Raw genomic sequence first — 23,235 nt, forward strand, 5'->3', positions numbered from 1 at the left:
TTCCACTCTTAGGGATATACCTGAAGGAATGCAACTCAAGTTATTACAAAGGCACCTGTACACCCATGTTTATTGCAGCACTATTCATAATAGTCAAGCTATGGAAACAGCCAAGATACCCCCACTACCAATGAATGGATTAAGAAAATGTGGTATTTATACACAATGGAATTTTACTCAGCCACAAAGAAGAATGAAATTTTGTCATTTGCAAGTAAGTGGATGGAACTAGAGAACATCATCTTAAGCTAAGTTATCCAGGCTCAGAAGGTCAAAAATCACATGTTCTCCTTCATATGCAGAATATAGGCCCAAAACAAATGCAGTAATATTATTGGACATGGGTCACACACTAAAGGGAGAACATCCATGGGAGGAATAGGGAAAGGGAAAGAAACCTAAAACTTGAATGTGGTTGATGTGCTCACTGTAGAGGAGCAAATAAAGTAAGCTTAAACTGGCAAAGGCCATAGTGGGAAGGGGATTTTCACATTGGGATTTCTTTTTACTTCAATAGACATTAATATTCTTTGATAATGTTTGGCATATTTTAATGGACAGATTTATTTGCAACTATAAGAGCATCCATTGAAAACTAATTTCCTATTAACATCAGCACAGTTACAAAAATATGAGAAGGTAACATGTCAGGCTTTGATAATGCATTAAATATCCTAATTGTAGAATAATGACATGAATATTATTTATATGAACAATTTTTACAACTTATCTTGACAAAATTGTTCATGAAATTGTCAACATTAATTTGCTCTTTAAAACTATTATGTAATTATATTCAGATACTTGAGTGCTTGCATAGTATGATTTCTCATTCATACTCTGCTTCTTTCCCAAAGTTCAGTTTATTTTATATAGATTTTTATTTCTTTGTAGAAGAATTTATAAAGGTGATAAGAATAAGTATGTTTTAGGAAATGAAGGGACAGCAATGTCCCTCTCTTTTGCTGTACTACAGTTCCAGAGAAATCATAAGGTCAGACTATACAGTTTGACTGATTTTTAATGAGGATCAAAAATCCTTTCTTATAAAAAGAAAAAAAAAGCATCCCTGGATTTTAGCAGCCCTTTTAAGATCTCTCACATGGCTACTGACATCTGACATTCCTCAATATTAAGTCCAGCTAATTACTTGGAAACAGATAAACCCACCCAAGGCCAACCAGTAAGTAGGAATGTACGTAAAGTGGGATCTCATCCTGGAATTCTCCAGAAGACAAAGCAGACATGGGAAAAAAAAAGGAGACAAAAACAGTAATTGATGTTTTTATTCAAATCTTCTTCCCTCCTTGCCCCCCTGTTTTGGTCATTGATATTTTATAGTAAATGTATGCTCTATGAAAAATCATCATGGCGTGTTCACTATGTTGGTATTTGATCGCAATGAACCGCTGAACTTTATCAGAAAGTAGAGCATTGTACTTTCAATAGAAATTATCTTGGGATCACATTTATATTTTTGGTAATGTGTCTGGAAAATGAAAAAAATTTAAGCATGGGCAGATTTTCTGAAAGCAATGGATTTCAAGGCTTTTGAACACAGAAATTTAAAAATATCTATCAATCTTCCTCTTTTTTGTGCCTATGCAGATGTGTTGGAAAGACATTCTCTTATGATATCTTATAAAATCTTGATCTTTGCCTTTTCACACTTATATTGTCAAAATCTAGAATTTATTTTTGTGCATGCTATGAGATAGTTTTAGTTTATTTTATCAGTTGTAGAGAAAATTGTCTCAACAGCACCATTGCTATAACGGGCTGTATTGCTAAGATGTATATCATAAGCAATGCCTCATGCATATGAGGTTCTATTTCTTATCTCTGCATGTAGTTATTTATATACATAGACAACCATTTCAGAGCTACCACTTACTAGTGATGTGATCTGGGTGATGGTCGTTTTCAGAGTTCTCTAAGGGTAAAAGTCATGCATAGATTCTTGGGCATTGTGTTCACCGGCTGTTCTGGTGAAGCTGGCAGGGTGCTGATTTGTTGCCCACAGTCCTCTTAAGAAAAGATGCACTTTGTTTTGTTGTGGTTTGGTTTGGATTTTGAGACAGGGTCTTGCTCTCTAACAGGCTGGCCTCCAACTCGTGATCCTCTTGCTTCAGCCTCTCGGAGTGCTGGGATTACATGCATGCACCACCACACCTGGTAAAGACATCTCTTTTGAGCGTGACATTAACCCACAGAGGCTCTGCAAGGAACTTTGGTTCTGGAAAGACAGTCTCCAGCATGCTGCTGTCTAAACTCTGCACCTCAATTACAAATACTCTCGGCATCTTCTTTACCAAGCATATATTTAGATTTCCTTGTTCCTTGAATGTCTTATATCGCTATTTAGACTTTTACATTGATTATACATTGTATGTCTTTGTCGTTTTAAATATAGGGTGTCCCCCTCTGTGGAGTTCTAAATGAATTTACTATATTTTCACCTTGAAAGTTTAAATTTAAGACTACATCTCTCATTTAAAGATATCACAGCAAATTGAACATTTCATTTATACCATTGAAAACAAATACACTCTCATTAAAACAAAACTATCCTATCTACAAGCCCCAAACAAAACCAAACAAAACCCTTGAGAATCAGCCCATTTTCTGATTATGTTTGCCAGTATCTACATTTATATGTCATCATATATACAAAAATAACAGAAATTAATAAATTATTTGGCTAGTTTTGGTCTATTTGCTAAACCATGCAAGACCTTGAGGCAATTAAATACATTGTGTTTTGGGGAATAGTTACTTACCTTCTATAGATATCAGATTCCTTTTCTCTACAATAGTCACTGTGCAGGGTCGATATGAGAGTTAAATGATTTAATATGCAAATAACTTAGCAATACCAGAGTTGTCATATAATTGGTGGTTAAAAAAGGAAGAAATTAGTGTTGTTAATATTACAGTTCCTCATTTTGTTAAAAATATTAGGATTTGAAATATTTGCATATCATCTTCTTATATACTCATGATGGATATTTAATGACAAAATTTATGAATATTATATGTACATTTTAACATTTTAAATAAGCATTAGAAATTCAGTATCACCTTAATCATATTTTCTCTACTAAATACATTATTTACATTAATAAAGGATATTGACTTTTTGAAAAGAACAATTATCTTATAGGAGGCTTTGACTTTTTTAATGATTGAAATTTTACCTAAAAGTGTAGGGTGGGATGGTAAGGGGCAGTTTGGAGAAGGAATAAAGTGGTCTTCTGCTTGCTCCTTCCCAACTCCAGCTCATTTAATAAATCAAATAAAATAATCCTAGAAAATAATATTGGATTAATTTCTATAAAGTATTCAGCAAGGAATTATTGTTACATACTGTTAAGGCAATAAATTCATATGAGTATGGACTCATACTGAGTATTTTATACCTGAAGCAACAAGATCATGCTTGCTGAATTATAAAGTGTGGGTATGAGGCTCTTTCCTGGAGTCAACTTTAGGCCAGATGAATTTCTACTATCGCTGAAAGAGAACTCACATATCTTCCAGTAATGGGGCAAAGGTGGTTTGAAGTCAGAAGGGAGGGAAGGTAAAATTAAAAACAAATCTTTCTTTGAGATGAAGGGAGGTTGTGAAATTCTTTAGAATTCTAAAGAAACATGATTTTTGGCAAAGAGACATGAGGATCATGGGGAGTAGGGAACCTCTCAGAAGCTGTAGGGTAAGTCTAGATACTAGACCTTGTGGAAAATTAGAATAATCTTAATTAAGCCTTCAATAGCATCACTTAATCATTGCATTTTCCTGACAGTAGAAATCTTGTCCTTTTAGGTTCCTCTATATAAACCTTACATTTTCATTCCCTCATGTCATCTAAGGGGAAGAACAGAGAACAGTGAAAAACAAGCAACTTGTATAGCAGAGACAACAAACTTCAAAAAAGATTTTACATTTTATTTCTTCATTTTGGTTGGTTTGTTTTATTTCCTTTGGTGGTACTGGGAATTGAACTCAGGACCTCACAATGTCTAGGCAGATATGCTACCACTTGAGCCATGCACCTGCCCTATTTCCTCACTCTGGAAGAGCAAGGATGGAGAAGAAAGTTTAATAGAAAATAACAAATTTAAAGGTCAAATTGGGTGGTGAAAATTAAGTCCTCAACAATTCCAAAGCTTGAAAGATTGAAAATAATTAGGTTACCATGAAAATATGGTAGAGGATGTAGCAAAAGAAAATGAGGAGAAAAGGCTATTAAAATTATGTGTGACATCTGAAGAAAAGGAATAACTAGTAACCATGAAAAGATGAGATTGTGTTAGCTTGTCCTATCAAATTGGGCAGAGTGGGGCTGGAGGTGTGGTTCAAGTAGTAGAGCACCTGCTTAACAAAATCAAGGCCCTAACTTCAAACCCCAGTAATGCCAAAAAAAAAAAAAAAGAAAGTCACTCAAATTGCACAGAGCATCTAATGAATATGTCTGTGGACAAAGCAAGTGGAGTTTCTTATATCCAGCTACTTCAGTGTTATATTTTGCATCAGCCAGTCCTTTCTCAGATTAAACTGGCAACAGTTAATATAGTATAAGGAATCATACCTTTATGTGACCATTAACCAAAGAATAAGACTGTGACACTTAGAATTTCATGAATTACTCAGAACAGTTATAGTAGTATAACGCAGAGTTCCTGACTATTAATTTAATTTAAACATGTTCAATGAAGCAACTGAATTATGGAAAGAAAGAAGTGAAATTAGCATTGGAAAAAACATCAGAATGAAGCCTGAACTTGATTTCAACTAAGCCAAAGAGAAAGGAGAAAGTTGTGCTCAAGAAAATATCATGACTGGGAGGTGGTAGCTCACACCTGTAATCCTAGCTACTCAGGAGGCAGAGATCAGGAGGATGGCAGTTTGAAGCCAGCCCTGGCAAGTAGTTCATGAGACCTTATCTCAAAAAAAAAAAAAAAAAAAAGGGCTGGCAGAGTGGCTAAAGGTTAAGACTGAGTTCAAGCTCCAGTACCACAAAAAAAAAAAAGAAAATACTATGTAAACTTCTTTTGTTTTGTGATATTTCCTTACAGCTTCTATTGCTGTCATCGAAAAACAATCAGACACAGAGATCTGTTTAGAAAAAAAAAGATATTTTCTTAAGAGAAAAACAGGGAGAGAAGAAAACCAAGAAATATTTTCAGCAGAGACAAAAATATTATCAACCCTGGAACATAGGAAAGGACAAACTTCAGTGTAAAACTGAATAGAGAGGATCAAGTCCTTATTAAGGCCAAAAGCTGAAAGGTTAAGAACAACTAGAGTAACTATCACAAATATATGATTGGAAATGAAGCAAGAAAAAGATCAGGGAGCAAAAGAAAAGAAGAGTTATGAACAATGACTGAAGGAAGGGATGGGCAGATGTCATTAATTTTAATTAATACTCAGTGTCTTCGGCTTTTGTCAAATAAATTCCTATTTTTTTGTCAGTAGGAATATAGGAAATTAAAAATAAGCCATTTATTACTATTTGAACAGCTTCTACTATAGTAATAAGAAAACTTACCATTGCTTAATTTTGTGTATTGTCACAAAATGATTTATTTCAACAAATGTTTTAGGTGCAGGGTTTTTTTTTAAATGAGAAAAAGCCATGTTGTTGGACATACACAAACCACTTTCTAATGTTCTTCAATGTTATACTATTAACGTTGCCTCTCTGTAGAGAAAGATTTCAGTAAGTGGCCCGTTAACATCACATAGAGGAAGAGCTTCATTTTCTTTCCCATAACTACTGAATGCCTTGTTAGACATCCCTGGAGTTTGTACTGATATAACAACCATGAAGCTCTTCAGCAAATGGCAACTCCAAATCAGCGCCAATTCCAACATTCAATCATCCAACCCTAGCTTACAGCAGACATTGTTTACACAGTGGTAATCAAGAGAGTAAATTTAGAATATCCTAGAATAAATTATGATAAATTTCCTGCTTCAGGATGATAACTTAATGGATCAGACAGTGACTATCTCCTCAAGAGAGAGTGAATTGATGAACATTCTTTCCTGTGAGCAATTATGATGGAACTCTTTGTAACATTCAAATTAGGATATTTTCAACCAGCTTTCTTTTCTTTTAATTCAGAGTTTGTGTTTTAAGAATTAAGAATAAATGTGGCCTTTTGTAGGTCAAGAAATAAACTGTTTACAGCAACAGTGGCAAGGTCTTCCTGGAAAGATGATGCTTTTCTGGTGGTCTTCCTCTTACCAGAGTGACCTGCTGATCTCCAGAAAGGATTCTGCAGAGTGTACCAGATATGCAATTCCTAAAGTCTTTTTTCCTCTGTAGTCAGGGTGACTGGCTAATATCTTTGCAAATCTATCAAAGCAATTTTTTGTGTCCTCTTTCTTGGAAATTTTTATCCACATGTGAGACTGAGCAGTCTGTACAGAATTCATGATTCACCTTTGACTTCAAAATCTGCACCAGCAGCCTCCAGTGAGCAACATAGCAGCCTCACAGAGAGAGCTAGTTCATTTCCATTTCCATCTGTCTCTGACCCTTTTCATTTCCCATCACTTCAGTTCAACATTCCTTTTTCACTCTAATGACTTTATCCATTTGATCAGAGATTATGTTTCTCAAAGTGTACATTTTCCACAGCTGATTTTTTTTTTTAAGATTGAGGTCATGGAGCAATGCTTTCTTATTTTCACATCCTAGTGTCCAAAATCCTGGTTGTTGGAACAGAAACTGAAGGGAATAAAGTCAATATTAATTAAACCTTTGTGCTATGGTAACACATACATTCACCCAATATGGAAATTACTGCCCTTGTTGACTCTTTCAGAAGCTCCATAAGCATGAGGTGTTTCCTTTTGTGACTGGGGCAGATATTTAACATATTAATTAAACAATTTGGTTCAGGGCTCAGGCAGAACTGGGTTTTTACCACAACTTTACCATTCAACAATCTTAGTTGAGTTACTGAGTAATCTTGTGATCTTGGTTGAGTTACTTAGCGTTTCTATACCATTACTGTAGATTGGGATTAATGGTGGTGACTTTTTTGAGGGGGAGGTAGGTCAATCTATTTATTGTTTTATCATATCATTGTTATACTGGGGATATATTGTGACATTTGCAAAAGTTCTTATAATATATCATAGTTGAATTCACTCCTTCATTATTCTTCTTTTTCGTCCTCCCCTCTCCCCACTCCTGGAATAGTTTCAACATGTCACATTTTTCCATTTTCATACATGAGTACATAATTTTTCTGTAATATTCACCCTCTTACACCTTTTTTTTTATATCTTCCCTCACACACTGGAATCAACCCACAGACAAGACCTTTGTGCAAATGTTTGAAGGGTGAATGAGAATAGTAATTCTCAAGAATTTGGTGGTTAGGAAATACTCAGTAAATATTAAATGTAATGACTACTTCTCTGTTTTTAATCCATTACAACCACATCCCTCTAATATACATGGCCTCTTAAACTGTTTTCAATAATTGTTAGCCTGTTATAAGAAAAATCTGTCATGTAGAAGAGCCAAAAAACTACAAAACAGGGGTTCCCAATGTGAAAGTGTTTTGTAAATCATAAAATGCTATGTAAATATGATAATAGTAAAAAAGAATGTATGGTTTTTACCCAAGGATAATTCTAATAGCCCATCTCAAAGTGCAGGTGATGACCCATGACACTAATGTAGGTAACAGGGGGACTGATAATGGTAATTTTAGAATGGAGGAGGCAAAATGGTTCCAGAAGAGAAACGAGCTTAGATGAGGGGATCAGATTGGTTACAAATGACAGAAACCTAACATATAAGGGCTTTGTGATGCTGTGACTCATAAGGACAAATACTCACTTTTGGAGTAGGTGATAGAAGCAATGTTATTAGATTTCTTAGAATGAGATTAGAAAAACAATGATTTCCCAAGGAAAATTGAGATACTCTTACTGAAAATGGAGAAATGGGTGCTCCTCCAAGGAGCTCACCATTTCATACAGGATCCTCAGCATCAACAATGGTGTCCTTCAACAGCAACACACCTCCATGGTTTAAGAAAGTCTTTCTTTTTTATTATTATTCACATGTGCATACATTGTTTGGGTCATTTCTCCCCTCTGCCTCTCTCCCCCACTCTCTCCCCCCTTCCCCACTCAGTTCCAGGCAGTTCCTGTTCTGCCTTTATTACTAATTTTGTTGAAGAAAAGACATAAGCATAATAAGGAAGACAAAGTGTTTTTGCTAGTTGGGTTAAGGATAGCTATCCAGAAATATTTCTAGCATTGCTTTCATGTACATGTGTTATGACCCATGTTGATCCATCTCTAACTGATCTTTACACTGGTTACTGATCCCCTTCTCATGATAACTTCTGTCGCTTAATGCAGCAATGTGGTTGGAATGGGATCACATGACAAGGAGAGAGCACATACTGGTGATATAGAAATATATAGAAAACCCAAAACATGAAAGTGTCTGAAGTCCCCACTCTAGAGGAGCTAATAAAGAAAGTCTTTCTTATTCTGTAAAGCAATATGGTGCTGTATAACCCACTTGCCACTTTAATGATAATTAATGTATGCAAAAGTTGTCAATAATGAAAAAATTTCCAAGTGAAAAATTACTGTCCAGCAACTGCATAAACACATAAAAAATTTGCATATTCAGAATTGGCAGTGAAGCAAATGAGAACTGAATTCACATTTATTTGAAAAGATGCAACTTTGAATAGATGGAAATGAATCCTATTGCTAAAATGGAAATAAAATATAAAAACATACTTTCTTATATAATGTAAAATATGCTTTAATATGTGGAGTCAGAAAACTTATAAAATACATACAACTTTTATACAAAAGGTTGATCTCAGTAGAAACTTAGTAAGTTTTACTTGACTCTTCTTATTACTGATATTTCCCAAGTGCCATTACTTCATCAATTTATAATATGTTTATCATGTATGTATAAATTAAAGTCATCATTTAGCTTGCCTTCCAATAAGACATATATCTTATTTGAGTTTCATCTGCTTACTCACATTGAACTTCAATATATGCCTTGAATTTTATTTACAGTTGTTCTCACTTCTCTCCCTGAGAGCACTTCTTGCATTATGTATGTTTGGTTTTTAACTACAGCTTTTAAAAAACACAAAAATGTCATTTCCCAAAAAGATCCTGATCTGAGTGCTATTTTCCCAGACAATGAATGATTATAGATGGTATCAGTAAATAAAACATGGCATACATTGAAGAGTAAGGCTATGGAGCTGTTTGTTGGGATGGCCACGATTAGGAAACTTGGGTCAGGATTATGGAAATGGCTCTTAAGATTTTGGTGATCACAGAAATTTTGAGTATCTAATGAAAGCTACAAATCACTTATCTTTGAAATGTCCAATGTACACATCTCCATTGCAAATATTTGCTTAGCATTTTGGGACCCCATGTAGATTTTTTATAGAGTTCTCCAAGGTGTCCATTGGTTTTGATGGGATATGAGGCCATCTAGGGCTAACCTCCATATTTTGGAGAACATATCTGAGAACTTCACAATTTTAAGAAATTTCAATCTTGAGCTAAGCTTTAGTCATGTACTTGTTTTATTCATTCATTTGTTCTGCACTTTAAATGAAAAACAAGCACTATGAAAAACACTGCAGTAGAGCATAACATGTTCACGAAAAGTTATTTGTTCAATATTAGGCATTTACTATATGCCTTATACTTTGTCAGAAAATTTAGGGTACCACAACTTTGAAAGAGAACTAAATGAATACCAGCCTTCCTTTAGGAAATGAGATAGAAATAAAGGAAATAAGACAGAAAGAATGAACACTTCCAGCATATCAGACTGCACTATGTACTTACATACATTTTCTTTTTTGATTTGCAATGTTTTTGGGAGGGCAACATTTTTTTCACCATTGATCTGCAAGTAAGATGAGTTTCATGCATTTAAGTAACTTGCTTGTGGTTGTATGAAGCAGGGCCAGGACATTATTCACCCATTTGCATTTCCAAATCCAGGATACTCTGCTGTTTCCGCAACATAACGTAAGTTTAAGTTTATTCAAATGATAGAGCCAAATCAAAACTCTTTGGTTTTATGCAGTGTACCAATTTATTTTAAAATATTATGGATACTAAGGAGACAGCTTTACCAACAGCTGAATCAGCTTGCCTACCAGTCCAAAGACCTTCAGTTGAGTTGTATTTTGTAACTTTTTTTTTTTTGTTTACTTTTTTTGCCTGTACCAGAGTTTGAATTTGGGGCCTCATGCTTTCTAGGTAGGTGCTTTGTCACTTGAGCCATCCACCAGCCCTTGATTTTTAGGTAGTGTCTTTCTTTTCTTTTCTTTCTTTCTTTCTTTTTCTTTTTTTTGTCTTACATTTCCCTCTCACTGCTGGGCCAGTCTCAGAGCATGGTCCTTCTAGCTATAGTCTCCCACATAGACAGGACCACAGGCACACTCCACCATACTGGGCTAATGTTAATTGATTGAGATGAGGAACTCAATGACTTTTTGCCAGAGCTGACCTTGAGCTGTACCCTCCCAGATCTCTGTTTCCTGAGTATCTGGGATAATAGGTATGAGCCACCATACCTGGCCCCCTTACTGTTTGTACTTATGAGACTAACAAATAAACAAGCCTGTGAGTGTTTTAATTTCTGAATCTATAATTAGAGTTGAACTAGATGATCCTTCAGGTCTTTTGAGCTTTAAGTTTTGGTGAATCTAATAACTATATACTGTAAGTACATATATAAATGTCATAATGTATCTTCCCCCATATACTGTTATAAGCAAATTAAAGAATTTATTTTAACTGAAAAATATTTTATGATAGATCCATTCAGATTATCAAACTATTAATAAAGTTGAAAATTTTGAAGATTGATTAGTAGATCATATCTGTACACATACTTTTTTCTCAACCTAACTAGAAAAATAATTGTCTCTATTAGTGGACCTTACAATATCAAAAGCTCTACAGACAAAAGGTAAAGAGGTTGCTCAGGTGCAATGTTATCATTTTTCCCAGAGAAATCGCCACTTGGGAGTTCATCATTTAATAAAAGGATCACTTAGGAATCCATCCCACTTACTAAAGGAATATTGCAGTACTAAGCTTTAATTGTTTGGCCAGAAATATCAACAGAAACACAATCTAGTCATCTTTAAATAGAATTATAAATAGATAAAAATGATAAATTTAAAAATCAGTTTGCCAAGCATAGTGGTTCACCACCTATAATTCTAATTGCCCCAGGGGCAGAAATGGAGAGGACTGCTGTTCAAGTACAGGCTGGGCAAAAAGTGTATGAGACCCCATCTCAACCAATACAAGTTGGGCGAGCTCACACAGGTCTGGCATTTCAATTATAAGGGAAGTGTAAATAAGAGGGTCACAGTACAGACCACCACAAACATTAACCGAGATCCCTACCTCAAAAATAACTAAAGCGAAAAGGACTTGAGGGAGTGACTCAAGAGGTAGAATGTCTGCCTAGCAAGCCAGAGGCCTTCAGTTCAATCCCCAGTACTGACACACACAAAAAAATAATAATTCCATTAAATTTTCTCTCTTTACAAATGAAAAATTAAATGTCAAGGAGGACAAAAGATTTGCTCAAATTTGCAATCTAGGTTAGTGACACTTAGGCGGAAATTGAGCCAGAACTCTGCTCTTTTGACTTCACATTGCAGAAAGTCTTTCCTTGGTCCTTTTTCAGTCTCAGATCTTTTCTCTCATTCCAGTAGATTTCTCCCCTGGTTTGTCTGAATGAAGACTCTCACAAAAATGTATTTTATACCTCAGAACCAAATTAGCATCCTAAAAACTTGACTTTTATATCTCTCCTCCACTGCATTAAATCTCTTGTACCCCTCACTATCTGAAGAGCTCAATTTATATGATGTTATATGTGATACCCACAGAGCCTGGCTCTAGCTATCTTCGTATGTTGGAACATCACTCTTTTTCTATCTCCAATCTTACACAGGCTTTAAGACCTGACAATCATGCCTTCTCCTCCAGAGAGTGTTTCTCAATTTCCTTTACTGGACAAGTGTCTTTATGCTTGGGACTTTTTGAACATTGTATCTCCCACATAACAACTCTTATATTTTACCTGGTACTGTGTTTTGTACTTCTACCTCAGAGTATGAATTCAAGGGTAAAATGATTAGCATAAGACCTGGTGCTTTGAAGACAGTTTGTAAACAGGAATTCTCAAACACTTTCTTTCCTCGTACATCAATCTATAGTGTCTCTCAGACAGAAGTAAGTCAGTATGTTAATTCTTTGGAGTCAGTGGGTTTAACTGGTCAATTTCTGGAATTCATCTTCTATACTAACTTCTCCTACTGCCTTCCCTGACTTCCCTACTTCCACTGTCTTAATATCTTCTCAAGATCGTCTTCAATCCTAACTTCTTTTCATCCATATATGACTATTATGACCACCATTTGCCCTTCCTCTGAACTCTGCAAGCATACATGGTCTATTTCAGTGAAATGGTGTTTAACCCTGTATTTCTCTTATGAAATTTTCATTTGCTCACTCTCCAACTAAAGGCATGAGCCCTTCCTTATGCTTCTGGTAATTTTTGGTGCATTTTCACATATGGCATTAGTTAATTTCAGGTATTTTAGCAGTGCTTTTGAAACTATGAATTCACAGATTGTTATTCTGAGGCAATTGGCTAACCAAGCTGCTTGGTTTCTCTGTGTACATAAAGCATTTTTAATTCCATCCACCTCTTCAGCATTTATTGAACCTCTACATGTAGGTTCAGTTATATTATGGTGCACTGGTATGTAAAGGCACTGCCTAATGAGAGATAAACATGAATTGCCACCACCAGAACTCCATTCATGGTGCTTTTCCATAGTAATAGCCCATTGCAATCTCCTAGAAGTGTAGAAAGAGACTGATTCATTTTCTCATAGAAATGTGGAGAATTTTACTGCTATCATCACATGACATGTAGTTAGACAGCATACATTGTGGGAATAACCCTTTCCACAAGGCTCCAAGTCCCCTTTGCACCTCTACTTCTATGAATAGGATAACCAAAGGTAAAAAGAGCATGAAACCTTCCATGGTCACTTTTATCCCTACTTGTGATATGATGGGTCTGAAAAATCTCCTTCTACGAGCTTATAATGGACTGAATGTTTGTTCTCCCCCTCAAATTAATGTGTTGAAACTCTAACCCCCCATTTGATGGTATTAAGAAGGGGGGCTTTGGAAAGTAATTAGATAATGAGGGTGGGTCCCTCATTAGTGGAATTAGTAACTTATAGAAGGGACCTCAGAGAGATCTCTCCCTCTCTACCCTGTGAAATCAACAAGAAAACAGCCATCTGTAACTCAGAAGAGGGGCTTCACCAGAACCTGGCCATAATGGCATCCTAATCTTGGACTTCCAGTCTCTAGAACTGTAACTGTTTAAGTTCCCAGTCTATGGTACTTTATATTAGTACCCAAAACTGACTAAGGCGGAACTTGTCTTTTTTATAGATTTTCAAGTTTAAAAATACTGACTTTGAGAGAAATGATGAAAGTTCTTCTCTATATGGTTTGGGAGACTGGGGACATAAAATGGCATTTTAAAGTCAGTAATTGTAGGGGTCTGTGTGTGTTTGTGGTGGCTGGAAAAAGTTTAAGAAAACTTAAAAAAGAGCTGTTTTATTACCTACTGAAAAAACAAAATTTTTAGGAATAATTGTGAAGTTTAACAATTATTTCCCAAATCCTGACTTTAATATCTTATTTGCATTTTCCTTCCCCTTTTTGCATGAAGAATTAGTACTGGTCAAATTTTCTTCCACTTTTATCCTTCAGTAACACTTTATTTTTCTGCTATCATTTTCACATTATAAAAAAATCATACAATCCATCATTGTATTTTAATCAGTGGTTACATGACTGATTAAAAGTCAGTCACAACATACATGCATAGGAAGTATCTAGATGCCCAGGTTGATGGAATTAAAAAGGGTCTGTACACACATTACTACAGTAGATGGGTACCACCTTAATCCTTTCCCTACATTTTCCATCTTATCCACTGAACAGTGTTCTTCTATTTTTGACTCCTTGGAATTTGAAAAAGTATTAGAGCTATTCTATATAAAAGCCTTCTGGGTGTTGTCTTTGAGTGTATTTCACAAATAACGATGTGTGATATTGAATTAAACTTTGTTAAAAAGAAGTCACAGCAATGACTCAGACTTGATTTGGCCAATAAACGATAATTTAAGAAGATCATAACCTCTGGAACTATGCACTCTATGTAAAAATATCAAATTACAAAAATCTATGGTTTATATAATTATAAGTTATTCTCAAGAAAATAAATAGCATATTTTATATTTTCAGATGTAGGTGATGATTTTGTGATGTAAGTTACAGAGAAAAGTCAAAAGACAGAATGCCCTCATTTTTGGTTAATATTATTCATAGTTATAAAATATATTATCCAAAACTCTTCACTTGCTATTTCTTTCCACTACACAGAGCTTTTTTACAATAAGAAAAGTAAAAACTAAATAAAGTAACCATGAACGGTATGGGAGAGAGAACTTTATAAGCACATAAGTCTTCTACCACTGAAACTCTGCCAAAGTTAAATTCGTGCAGTTTATTTTCAAAGAAGGAGTGGTTATCACTTGCACACATCACTCCAGTTTGCCTCACACTAGATAAAATTAATGGCTAAAAATTTCAACCTGACTCTAAAACAAAACTTTAAACCCTAAAACTTGATCTTTATCAAGTCACTATGGTATAGCATCTCTATGCCAGCTGCAGCTGTTTATTCATAAAAGAAGTTGTCTTTGACAATCATATTGTAGACCATAAAACACCAATGTAAACCACTCTTGAGTCCTGTAATCCACATTACTGAATTATGTCTGTGACATGAAAAGGATGAAAAATAAGTGTGTACTTAAATATGTGTTGCATTGGATCATTAGTGTACAGTAATGTGGAGGTGTGTTGCCAGCAACTTTTCCCTGGAGTGCTTTTGTTGTACTGCTGAAGCTAGTTAAATCTGCTCCATTGGTTTCTTGTTTCAGTGAACTGCTGGACATTCAAACTGGTGTGTGGAAACAGAGGTTGTTCACACAATGATACAATAAACTATTCAGTTTCTAAAATTAGAACTCTAATTGTCAAGTAGAAAAACCCTTTATCACATAAAAGTATTATCCAAACTAAATAAGATTGCTTTATATGAAGTAAATTTAGAAATGAAAAGTCAACAATAATACTTTAATTATGGTGTAAGATTGATAGATATTAAATTTCTTGTCTCATCAGGGATTAAATCTTCTGAATATATATACTGATCCAAAGTAATAAAGTAAATTAATTTTGAGTGCAAATGCATGTCATTATATAGACACAAATTCTTCATATCTTTATAAATTTTACTCTTTATTTTGTGATTTTTTTTAGTCATTTCATATGTAGACAAGTTTATGCAGTGATAGTGTTTTAACATTTAAAAACCTAGGAAATTATTTGATTGAAAGTCTTGCAATTATCTTTTCTCTCTCAAAGAATCGGTTCCTAATTGTAGGACTGCTGTCACAATATTCAAAAATAGGTCCATCATAAAGTTAGACACTAGATGGCAATAGAAATCCCCCAAACTGGAGACATTGATGGCCTTTGTCCATTAGTCTTAAATTTGAAATTCACTTTACCTCTCATTGACTTTTGAGTTTTACAGAAAAAATTAGAAACAGAAAACCAGTAACATTTTTATTACTCCTCCCTCCCATTGATGTGTGTGTGACATAGGATTTAGAAAATAACCTTAGTGCATTCATTACATTTATTATTTGGTGCATGTATAATTATAAAATTATTGACACATTTGTTCATAAGCACTGATAAATGTGTTAACATTTTATCATACAAATTAAGATGTATGCTTTAACACATGCATCTGTGTATGAAACATACAATTCAACTTATAAAATATAATAATATTAATGATTTGTGTATGTTCCAGCACAATATTTCTAATAAAGTGAAGATTTTCTCCCAAAGGAAAGAGCGGGCATTGAGATGTGCTTGTCTAAAAATATGGCATCTAAGAGGAAGAGAAAAATATTCTGAGACGTATATAAATTTAATCTAATAGCATCATTAGTAATGTTTATAAACTCGCTGTTGGAATCTGTTCACATTCTTATATAAAATGATACTGAAGATTTCAGGGAGAAAGAGTGATTGAGTAGAGAAATACCAATCAAAATAATACTTATTTTGGGGTAAGCTCTGTGGTATCACTAACATATTAGCCTTGTGCTGCACAAACTAGACTGACCCTCAATTCATTTTTTGGATCAGTTCAAAGTGCTGAATTTGATGTATGGAGTCTGTATGATTTAAGTCTCTGGTTACTTTCAAATTTGCTTCTCTTACTTTTTCCTCACAGCAGTTGAGGGAGTTAAATTTGGAAGGAATGCTTCTAGTGAAGTGATTATAGATTTTTTTTTTTTTTTGGTTAGGTACAAGACCAGGTTTTAAAAGGTTATTTCATAATTATTTTCTGTGATTACTAATTGATGATGGCTTAGAAACTAATTTTAAAATATGCATTCTCGTTTTATCAAACTAAAAGCTCATTATAGATTAAAGTAATTATGTAAATATAATGAACAAAAAACACACAAAGCATTAGGGAAGGAATTTGTTGAGTATGTTATATTATGGTTTTATAGAAGAATGTTCTAGTTCTTAGTTCATGTGTGCTCAAGTGTTCAGGGTTAAAGTGTTATATTGATTGCAACTAACTTTCTAATGGATCAGTGTAAAAAAATGGCTAGAGAAGGAGGAAGAAAGAAAAAGCAAATGAAGTAAAATATTTAAAAAGGGTGACTCTTAAGGTATGTTGGTATTCATTGTATTATTCTTTGAATATACTTTGTAGGTTTGGTGTTTTTCAAAATAAAAATCTGGGAAAGAAAAAATCACTTCATCTCTGAAAATAAACCATAGAAAATAAGTAATATTACCTTTTTTTCTACTTGCCTACAATGAGTTTACCATTTTCTCTAGATGAACTATAATCCAGGCATTCTAAGGTTAAAACTTACTTGGATTCTTGTGACTGACAAGAACTTTTGTCTCATGGTTAGGGATGATATTTGCTTTGTAAATAGATTGCAGTAAAGAACAGGGGAAAACCCCAATATTTTAATAAGAAGGTCTCTCCCTTCTATTGTAGTCCCAACAGTTCTGGGCTGAATCACTAGGTACTTGACATACAATCGCCATCAGAAGCCGAGCCATCCCTGCTGCAAATCGAAACTGTGGTTCTAAAAAGGAATTTTCTAATCCAAAACAGAGCTTCAGAGTCCTACGTGATGTAGTTATTATTGCATTATCGTTTCTAAAATTTTCCTCATAGAATGTATGCTTAGAACACTGTAAATGCTAATAAATTATTTAAAACAAAATGAGTTTGGAAATCAGGCATATGGAGTATTGGTGAACATGTTTTGCTCTTGATATTGAAATATCAAACCGGCTTCTGGGAGACAATGTAAATAAAGCAAGCTGCAAAAATTTTTATGCAGCAAAATGGCCACTAAATATTGTATATTAGAATTCGACTTACTCGAAAAAGGATTCATGGCAAACACAAAGAGAATATTTAAGATATGAATGGCTCGAAAACGGAGATCATTTGTTATATTAGCACAGTGCTGGAACATGAAAATGATAAAAATTCATCTGTCAGCCTTTTAACAAATGGATAGAAATTCAGTTTCAGTATCTAGCATATGTTCTGTACATGGAATCATAGAAATAAGACATAAAATTTAACTCTTCTTTGTTGAAATGATAGAGTTTGAAGTATATGCTTAAAAATAATTAGCATATTTTATTTTCATTACTCACTTGCTTATCTTACAAGGTTAGTAATTTTTATATCAAGACACTACATTTAGAGCCATTTAAAGAATATGAGACTTTATTTTAGATAAAAACCAAGCCTCCCAGGGAACTTACTGAGCTGCTATTATCAAGTTTTGCTTTTGTATTTTTAAATAACTTTATTTTATTTGTAATAGGTTTAATAAAAATTGAAGCTTAGCCCCATGTTTCAAAGTTCTGCCACGTGATTGGGCTTCATGTGGCTGTAAGTCACTTTCTGCATGGGGACAGGGTGTGTTTACTTAGTCGTGGATTGATCAGCCTGAGAAAAACATTTTTAAGAGATAAACATATCTATATTACATATCAGATATGCAGATTACCATGTCATATAGGACACTAGTGATAAGTTTAAAGAAGAGCAAAACCTTCAGTACAACTTTTAAATAATTTTTAAGGACATGCTCTTAATCATATTTAAATGCTGACATAAAAGTAACCGACTGAAAAAACTTCTCTATTTTCCAAACTACAATGTAGATCTCACATCATAACGCTTATTCTTTAGGGCAAGTCCTCGATAAGTAAGCACAGGTGGCAATATTACAGAGCGGTGTTACATTGCCTCTGAGGAGGGAAAAAAAAATCTCTGCTTTATAGTTTGTTTGTTAAGCAAAGAGAGGAGGTTGTAATTTATCCCTTCCCAATGAAAACACAAACCTAAAATTCCAAGGGAAAGAAGCTTAATTTTTGATTATTCTAGATCTTGAAACTATGTGTTAAAGGAAGTAGAGTGGGTTTCTGCTTTTGTTTTTATTTTTTGTTTATCTCTCCGATTTTAAGCTGCCTGTGTTCTGTCTTCAGTGGTCAAAAGGGCCGGACACCCCCTCTACCCCATCATTCCCGTGGTAGGATTGCTGCTTCCTGTCTAACCAGGCTGCAAAACTAAGAGGGAGGACAAGGGTTGCTCCTTACCTGTGGCCCATGGGAAGCGGGCAGCAGCATTGGTGTCCTCTTGGGCCACTTCATTCTGAGGGGTTTTGTGCAGAACATGATCCCTTTGGGAGACTCAGGAGAATGGTCTTAGTTCTGACCTCTGTTTTGATAGCAAAGTTTGTTTCAGAACTTCAGAGTTCCAGCTCAGTAGATTGCTTGGAATCATGCATGCAAATGCTGAATTCTGATAAAAGTCATTTCAGTTTTTCTCCGTGTAGCTTTGGTCTAGTGATCACACAGGCCACCCTGTCCCTTCCTGCATGCTTCATTTTTCCTACTTACAGAGCAGAAGCAAAGTTTCCTATACCCAGAGTAAAAATAGAAACAGGAAGACTTTGAAAAGAGAGTTTGACTTGCTTATTTGAAGTCTGTACTCTTTGCAAACTGTCCATTTTGAATTGCTCATCAAGATGAAAGATAGTGATTATAGATAAGAGAACAGGAAAGGGAAATTGTAGCTTGAGGTATGGTTTTGAGAAGTGTGGTTTAGGGTTGGCTATGCCCTTTTGAGTATTTCATTTTCTCATTTCCGCACTTGCTTCGTTTCTAGGTTTGGCCCTTCTTCCCATCACCATTTACTGTGCAGTTACTATGTGAACATTTATGTGAATTTCCTGGCGTATGCTTTGTATAGCAGCCATTTGTCTGACTTTTCCTTAATCCTCTGTATTACCAAAGTTGTTTTTCATATCAAATGCCTACCACGGACTTTTCCCCAAAGAACAAAAATATTTTGATAAATATGTTGATTTTGGTTTTTAGACCATCATACTTCAAACCAAAGGAAGGAGCTAAATGATAGAGCATCATCATTGCAAAAGTGATGACTATTTTTAGCCTTTTCCATTGGAATACTCACAGAAAACTTTCTGTTAGGACCTATTGCACCTGTTGATTTTGACCAGGAAGTACAAAGTGCAAAATCATTGAGTCTTCATTCCATATACCTAATTGCTCTTTGGTTATACTATCCTCTTTTATCTTTATTATCTACTGGATATGGGTAAGATTTTATTTTTTTAATAACACGTCTTTACCTTATTTATTATTTATTTGTCTATTTATTTTTGTGGTACTGTAGTTTAAACTCAGGGTCTCAAGCTTGCTAGGCAGGTGCTCCACTACTTGAGTCATACCTCCAGAAATGTATCTTTAAATTAATAAGAATAATTAAATGAATCCTCATGTCTTTGCTTCTTCAACTCATTAAGGTGAAAAACTGCCTTAAAAATCTTGCTGCTCTTTACGGGACACCAGAATGTATTGCATCATATAAAGCAGGGTAATTTTTTCCTAGTAGAAATCTGATTGTGTATGAAGTATATAGTTATATCCTTGAACTTAGAGTCAATGGAGACAAATACTCTTGTTTGTTTTCTTTCTTTTTTTTTTTTTTTTTTTGGCAGTTATGGGGTTTGAACTCAGGGGTTTTCATTTGTTAGGCAGATGCTCTACCACTTCAGCCATGTCCCTATCTCTTTTTGCTTTTAGTTATTTTTCAGATAGGGTCTCAAGTTTGTCTGGATCTACCTACGACCTCAATTTGGAATTGCAGTCATGTGATACCATACCTGGATTGTTTGTTGAGATAGGGTCTTACTAACATTTTACCCTCGCTGACCTGAAAACACAATCCTCCTGTTCTTCATCTGCTGAGTGAGTAACTGAGATTACAGAAATGAACCACTGTGCCCAGTCCCCAAATTTTAAAATAATAATAAGTTAATACTTTGTGTTAATAATTTACTTTATCTGTTGGTAGCAATTTATAGCAGACAGTTATATACCATATTCCACAAGTATAAGAAAAGTTGATGTGAGTAAAATTTATAATTGAAAAGCATTATCCACAGACACTATGTCTTTCCCTGGTGATAGAAAAAGATAACAGTTATCTGATCAGTAGGTCACCCATGTCAGGCAGTGATTTCCACTCAAGAATTACTCACCTGGCTGATATTGGAGGTAAAAAGGATCTGAGTATAACCTCAGCTAGATTTGTGGTTTTATTTGGATTAATTATTTTAAGGTTTTTTCCCCCAGTGGGAGAAATCAGTAATTTATTTCCTTATCATGTTTTGTATTATCTTCTTTATCACTTCAAATTCTTTTTATTGTAAGTTTTATTCACAAGTCTGACATCTCATAGGAAAGAAATGGAAAATAACATTTTTAAAACGTAAAAAAATGAAATAAAATAAATAACAATGGTCTCACATACATTTGGATTTTTATTCTTTTATCAACTCTTAAATTACCTTTGATTCCACACTCTAGTTTGCCCCGTGTTTATTTTGTATTTCTTTTTGTACAAGTGTGCTTTTTCCCAGTTCATCACAGTAACCCATGCACTTCCTCAGGTATTACCAGTTATCACAAGCTAGCTCGGCTAAAAACATGTCAGTGTATAACATTCAATTACCTAATTATCTGACATTACGTTCCTCTTCTTCTATCTCATAGTCAATGTCTGTTTTTATCTTTTTGGAGGATGAAAAGGAATGTTTTAGCAAAACCGAATTAAAAACCTGACTGTTTCATCTTTGCTTAGGGAAGTATCGAGCACACGGAAGGACCTGTTTAGGCTTCAAACAAAATGTAAAGACTCCACAGCACCTATGTGCAGAAGTTCTTTGAAAGCAATAGCTAGGCTGTTGCTAGTGTAATGAGCCTTGATCAAAAAGGATTAAAGAAGGTTTAAAAATTAGCTTTACTTTAATTAAAAGACAATAAAAACAGGATAGTTGGAGGCTGCAGGGTGAGAAAGGAAATGGGCAAGAAAACAAAATATTTCAACTTTTATGTCTTTTCTTATGCTTTACTTCACTTTACCTTATTGTCATTATACCAGTATCTGAAAGTGACAGAAAAGTATCCCTCATAATTTTGCTGTATTTTATTTTACTAGGAACCTACTGAGGCTTCACATTGGAAACATATTTTAAAAATCCAGCATCCAATTTTAGGTGAAAATGGGATTAAAATAAAAGGGTGGAATTTAATGTGTATCTTGACTAAACACAGATTTATTTTTCATCCTATCATTTTTTTGTTTCACTCCATCTTTTTTACAGTGTTTTTTGATTTGGGGGAAGATTGTCATTTAAGCCCATCCTTCTAGTTTATATTCTCACAAACTGATAATATTCAATTAAAATCAGTTCATATAAGAATGAATTTCATAGGCTTTAAAATTTAGTTTTGTAATTTGAGAGAGGCAGGAAAAAATAAAATACATAGTATTAACAGAACTCCAGTTTGTTAATCTTCATGGTAAAGAAAATTAGTTGTTCTATGTGTCTTTCTATCCTTCTAAGAGAATTTCCTTCACTGTAATCGAGAACATTGCATGTATTTTGGGTCCAGAGACTGCAGCAGTAACTGTGGTATCTCAACCATCTTGAGTAAGCAGCACAGGCTCATGGGATGGAGCTCTTTTGTATACTGTGGAGCTAGAGAGAAGCCTGTGAAAAACAAATGCACTAAGTGTCCAACTATTCTCTTTTGGGCATAGAGAGATTTGCCTCACTTGCAACTTGGCATGCCCCATTTCTTGGGGAGTGTGCACCTTCTCTTGTGATCCTTTTCACTTCTGATCTTAAACTTGACCATTTGATAAAGTACCAAGAGAGTTTAAAAACAAGTAAATTCTAGAAAAGTACAAAAAGGTTTACATGGAAAGAGAGAGAGGGAGAGGGAGAAAGAAATGAGATGACTGTCCAAAGAAGAGTCTCAACAGAAATGATGACTTGGATTTATTTTGGTGTAGATCCACTATAAAATTTAAAGGGAATTTTTGTGCCAAGAAGACCTGGTATGTAATTCATAATATGACTTTGTCTTCCCGGCTATAGAGTACAGCTGCATTTATAATCAAATAAGACAGAAAGTGCCTCTGTGTATTCACAGAAACAATCTGCAAAATAAGTCAAAAATATTATTTTAATATTAATAGAAAATGATCCCCAAAATATACTAAATAAAAAATGACTCAAAAAGAAAGACAATGTCACTGAAGTTGCAAAAAACTTTGTTGAATTTTGAGCAATGAAATTTTCAAATATCATTTTGAGTATATGAGCTATGAATTTTCATCTGAGCAGAACATACTTCTTGCTTGAATTTTGAATTACTGTTCATTTTCCAATAGACTAAGATGACGTACAAAGTTACAATGCTAACATGCAGAGCTCAAATCGTGAAGAATTTTACAGTCTTTACAAACACAGACTGATTGGGTCAATCTAAAAATTCCCTAGAGATATAAAACCATTGATAAGACCCACAATGAATGTTTGGAAGGCCTGTGTCAAAGGTACACAC

At 34.4% G+C, this 23,235-nt stretch overlaps 1 long non-coding RNA gene across 1 annotated transcript in view; it reads right to left on the minus strand.

Annotated features, from left to right (window-relative positions):
* The window catches only part of LOC141416910 (uncharacterized), a 62,744-nt gene extending 43,435 nt beyond the window's left edge, over positions 1-19,309 (minus strand). Inside the window, exon 1 of the long non-coding RNA XR_012441532.1 lies at positions 18,892-19,309. This is a non-coding gene — a long non-coding RNA (uncharacterized lncRNA). The remainder of the gene's footprint in view (positions 1-18,891) is intronic.
* Between the last annotated feature and the right edge of the window lie 3,926 nt (positions 19,310-23,235).

This window comes from Castor canadensis, chromosome 14, assembly GCF_047511655.1.
Source record: "Castor canadensis chromosome 14, mCasCan1.hap1v2, whole genome shotgun sequence".
NCBI lineage: Eukaryota > Metazoa > Chordata > Mammalia > Rodentia > Castoridae > Castor > Castor canadensis.